The following is a 5527-nucleotide window of genomic DNA, read 5'->3' on the forward strand; positions in this document are numbered from 1 at the left end:
TGTCCCCAAATTTAACCCCATCCATCCAATTTTTCTCACAGCCACAATCACAACCGCCCATTTCCTTTACAGCCAAAAAAACATATGTATAAAGAAAAAACGATCTGGCCTGAAACATCACAACCGGCCATCACAGATCTGCGATCGGGGCGAGAGTGGTGACGGCATCAAATCGGGAGAAGAGGGAAGGAGTCATAGGGAGGGAGGAGATCGATCTGACTGCGCATTGAGGGAGAGATCGACGGTGACGACTCTGTCCCTCTATCCGGATCCGCCGACCCCGAGGTCCATGCCGCACTTCCCTGGCCCACTCTTCCCAGCCATCCGCCGCATCTCCACGCTCCCCAACTCCCACGCCCCTCCAAGGTCGTTCGACCCCTGCGTGTTCGTCACCAACGGCGACGGTCCTTCCTTGCCCTACCCCAACGATGGCGACTGTCCCTCCTGGCCCTATCCCGCCAGAGGCAAAGCAGTCCCGCTCAAACCCAAGCAGCTCAAGCCCGAGGCGTCGGATTTGAGCCGCCATGGCCGTTCGATCGACGGGAAATTGCTAGATAAAACACGCCGCTGATCCATTGTTGACACAAGTTTTTAATTATATAATCAATTATATTAATATAAAGTAAAAGGGAACCGGGAAAAAAAAAAAAAGGGGGGGGAGAGGAAGTCTGGACGGTTTGGGACCAAACCGTCCAGAAAATTATGGACGGTTTTGTCCCAAACCGTCTGGAATTCCGGACGGTTTTGTCCAAACCGTCTAGAAATTCATTTACCGACGCTATATCCTAGACAGTTTTAAACCGTCTAGAAAAAACCATCTTGAATTAATTCCAGACGGTTTTTTTTCGCATTTCTGGACGGTTTTAAACCGTCCAGAATTTGCTTCTTTTTTTTTTGTAGTGAATTTTTCATTTGATATTGAAGGGAAAAAAAAAATCATAAAAGAGATTTTTTTAGCATATAAGAGTATCTATGCAATGTGAGACTTAAATTCGAGTATTGCACTGAACGCAATACATTTTATTTGAATCATCTATTTAAAATGAGCAATTCTAATTGTAATAACAAATAAAAAAGAAAAATGTAATTTTAATGACTGATGGAGTGGCCAAACCACTCTTTTAATAGAAGAATGATTTAGCCACCCCAATCTACTTTTGTAGCTAACCGAACTAACCATTTCCATGAGTCACGTACCCACACCACCCCTTTCTTTCTTTCGTCGTCTTCTTCTTCTTTCTTTCTTTTTTTATTTTTTATTTTTTTTAAAAAAAAGATTAAGTGCATATGTATATTTTTAAACAACCAAAATAAAATGTATCGCATAGGGTCCAATACACACCCGAATTAGAATCAAGAGAGAACTAAAACTGCCACATGAGTGAAAAGAAACTGCCACAAAGAGAAAGATAAAATCCTCATGTTTGAGGAGGGAAGCCTTCCCTCTTCCCATGGTGTTTTAGGTACTTACTTTTAGAATTCGGTAGTTTTTTCTTGTTCTGCTATGGGATTGAGAAGTAGATTTATGTCTTTGTTGTGATTTTTCTCATCTTGTTCTGAAATTGAGAAGTAGATTTCTATCTTTGTTGTAGTTTTTCTCCTTTGGAGTTTAGTTGTACGTTTGCAATTCGTATTGTGTGTAAGATTGCCATAAAACCTACCTTGATATGGGAATGACAATCAATTTGGGATGAATGTTTTCATAGTCCTGGTTTGTTCCATTGTGGTGTAATCCTAGGGTCTGTTTAGAGGGTATTCCTACTATGGAGGCATGGAGCAAGAACAGCCTGCTGGTCAAGCTCGTGACGGCAGGCAGAGGAGGGCTAGGAGGCAGCAACAATTATGTACATGTGCCAAAGGAAACTACTATAATTTCCTCGGGAAGATCGGGCGTAATTGCAGAAGACATGATCATACATGAGCGCGCAGTTTCTTCCTGAGTTTTGGAGACATAACGGTTATTGTAAACTTTCAACATGGAGAATGTTATGGAGAATTTTTAGGTATAAGGCTAGTTTGTTTCCTGGTGTGTTTTCAGAAAACTGTATTTTCATAGTCTAGGATTCTATTTTCTATAGAGCATGTTTGCTCTATTGATTTTATGGATCAAATCAGATTTATTATTGTTATTTTTTAAAAAATAGAAATAAAAATACCCACCCGGATCTCATTTTACGGATGTAATAATGAAATTGAATTTTTGTTTATTTTTTCCTTTTCCATAATTTTTCGGAGCAGTTAGCGCAACGAATCTTGATTGACAAGTGTCAACTGGTGGACTAACGGCTTAACGAATGGGACAGGAAATGGTTCCATGACAATGACACGACAGGAAAAATGTTCCACTAGAATGACACGTACGTACGTTGCCCTTTCTATAGCTCAATCAGTTGCCAAGAAAAACCTCCTAACTATATTTTATATTTAATTAATTAACCGGTGCTTCTTCGACAAACTTATGGACAAAGATCTTTGCATGCGGTGCTCTTAGTCCCCCTACTACTCCATCACCACCTCGATCTATAAAACCCAAACCACCGAATATCATAAACGTACGTACGTCATATATAAAAAACAGAAAATATTTGATAAGAAATAGAAGGATCGAAAATGGGGATAGTGGAAGAAGCTCACAACTTGAGGGTTTTAGGATCAGGCGAGAGAAACGTAGTGCTAGGGCATGGGTTTGGGACGGATCAGTCGGTGTGGAAGCACCTTATACCTCACCTCGTCGATAAATATCGTGTCATCCTCGATCTATGATAATATGGGCGTCGGCACAACAAACCCAGAGTACTTTGATTTCGAACGCTATTCGACGCTTGAGGGCTTTAATTTGCATACGATTTGCTTGCCATTTTGGAAGAGCTGCACGTTGATTCCTGCATCTTTGTGGGTCACTCAGTCTCCGCCATGGTGGGTTCCATCCCCTCCATCGCACGCCCTGACCTTTTCTCCAAGATTGTCATGATCTCCCCTACTCCAAGGTGCGTATATACATACTTGGCCAAGTTTCTTCGCAATCGACTATTCAATAGCTAGTATTAAAAGAGTAAGAAAGAATATTGCAACATATATAGTACTACTGCAAAAATTTATTGAGTTATTTGAAATCTTATTGGGAAATGGAGTTGAATAGGCTCTGTTGTTTTTGCCTTGTATTTAGCCGTGTTCTGTTTCTGCAGATTGTTGGTCTGCTTCCCTTTCATGGTGTAAGGGTTCAGAGGGTGTTGCCAATTTTCTTTCTTTGCCCTTTGTGTAGTTGCCCCTTTGTGGAGGTTGAACCAGTTAATTTCTAGTCATGTGTTTGTTCTGTGTTGGTTTATAAAGTTTTCTTTCATTAAAAAAAAAATGGAATTGAATATATAGTATTCTCAAGATGAGCTTGTTTGACATGTCATTTCAAAGGTACAGCAGGAAATGGATTAATTTTTGTTGATTGTAGGTTCGCTTCAAGTTGAAATTATTTCGTGCGCATCATGCAGCATATCATATGTCTCGGTAGGCACACGAGTAGGAACAAAAAGAACAAAAAATTCCGCTGCCGGGATTTGAACCCGGATAATTCACATGCCAAGAAAGTTTGTGCTACAGCGGATGTTGTTGTCATATGATTAAATTTATTTTATTTATATATAATAATTAAGGCTATTTCTTTGAACTTTTTTTTTTTTTTTTTTTCTTTTTAAACACAAAAACACAATTTCTTAACTAGTTATTATAAGGCAAAATACTTTTCAAACAGCAAATAACAAAACAATTTTCAAAAAATAAAACACGAAATTCTTTTTTAAAAACTTTCTTAACAATATTTGAGAAAGTACGCGTTTATTTTAGAGGTTGAATTCTTATTCATGAAAGAATTAAAAAAAAATTAAAGAGAATGATAATACGATCATCCCTAATAAAGGAGAGGGATAGCCACGTACGGCTAGCTATACTCAGCGGCTAATTAAGAGGGGATACGTGGTCACCTCCACAAGGACAGGGGGTGGTTGTGCATGGCCACCCCTGTGCAAGATAGAAAGGGGGCTGTGTGCGGGCCGTGAGGCCACACGGCACACACCCAATGAAGGATAGAGTTGGCCATGCGGCCATTCCTAAGTGTTTTTTTTTTTTTAAAAAAATAAAAATAAAAATATTTATTTGCTTTGTTTCTTTTATATTTTGGAGACACTTATATGAATTTTTTCTTTTTATAAACATTAAAACGCAATTTCAAAAATTTTACCAAGAAATTTAATGAAACTAGATGCAACCCATCTGATATGCGTGGTCATTGCATGATATGCGTGGTCTCTTTCTCATCAACTTCAAACTACCTAGATGTTACTTTGATGCAACCCATCTGATGTGTTAACTGCTAAGGACGTAAAAATTTTCATATCCCTTCGTCTCTTCCAACCATGTCAATCGTTTGTTTAGTTTATTTTATACATGCTTTGATATAATTTAGTTAGTGTTATATCTGCTTGTGACACCAATATTTTTCTTTTCCTTTTTCTGTTATATATAGTCGAGTTATAACACTGTTAAATTTGAATTAAATTTCGTTCCTTTTAATTTCTTTTCTTTTATAGGTTATTGAATGATGTGAATTACTATGGAGGATTCGAGCGTGAAGATCTAGAGCAGATATTCGAAGCGGTGCGGTCAAATTACAAGGCATGGTGCTCTGGGTTCGCCCAGCGCTAATTGTGGGCGGTGACATGGACTCTATAACGGTCCAATAATTCAGCCGGAACCCTGTTTAACATGAGACCGGACATAGCCTTATGCTTGGCCCAAACCAAATTCCTGAGCGACATGAGACACATACTAGGCCTTGTCATTGTGCCTTGCCACGTAATACGTACAAAGCATGAAGGACTTGGCTGTGCCGGTGGTAGTGTCGGAGTATTTGCATCAGAATCTTGGTGGTGAGTCAATCGTGGAAGTCGTATCCACGGAAGGCCATCTGCCCCAGCTGAGCTCGCCAGATATTTTGATTCCCGTGCTTCTCAGGCACATTCGCAACGGTATTGTAGCGTTCGTGTGTGATTTGTGTGCTCCTCTTGGTAGTCAGTCGTAATTGTCCAACGAGTAGACTTTACCCAGTTCGACTTGGATCAAGTAGTTTAATTTGCAGGGTTGTATTTGTTAATTAAGGAAAGTCAGGAAAGCATTTCGGAGAATGCTCCAACCACTGATCACTCTCAAAATGGTAACAAAATAAACTACACTCAGCCAGAAGAGGATTCTCCAACTCAGTCATACTTCCATACCACTTTTTCTCTGATCAGTAGACCTTTCACAGCCACGACTACAGCAGTCTAGTCCTGACAGTAGCAGTTGCAAGCCGCCTCCTTTCCATGCAGGATTCCTGCTGCTATGTTTTTTGCTAACTTTTCCTAAAACTCAGTACATAGTCAAAGCTACAATGTTTCCCTCATAGATTTCTGTTATGTGTTTTATATGTATAGTTTGTCTTTTAATTTCTGTTCTTAAAATGGCTTTATACTTTATTCCAGCATATCTTGTAAACTTT

General features: G+C 39.4%; 1 pseudogene; it reads left to right on the top strand.

Moving 5' to 3' along the window:
- Positions 1-2570: 2570 nt before the first annotated feature.
- On the top strand, positions 2571-5527 carry LOC133864856 (probable esterase KAI2; annotated as a pseudogene).

Source organism: Alnus glutinosa, chromosome 3 (genome assembly GCF_958979055.1).
Source record: "Alnus glutinosa chromosome 3, dhAlnGlut1.1, whole genome shotgun sequence".
NCBI classification, from domain to species: Eukaryota; Viridiplantae; Streptophyta; class Magnoliopsida; order Fagales; family Betulaceae; genus Alnus; species Alnus glutinosa.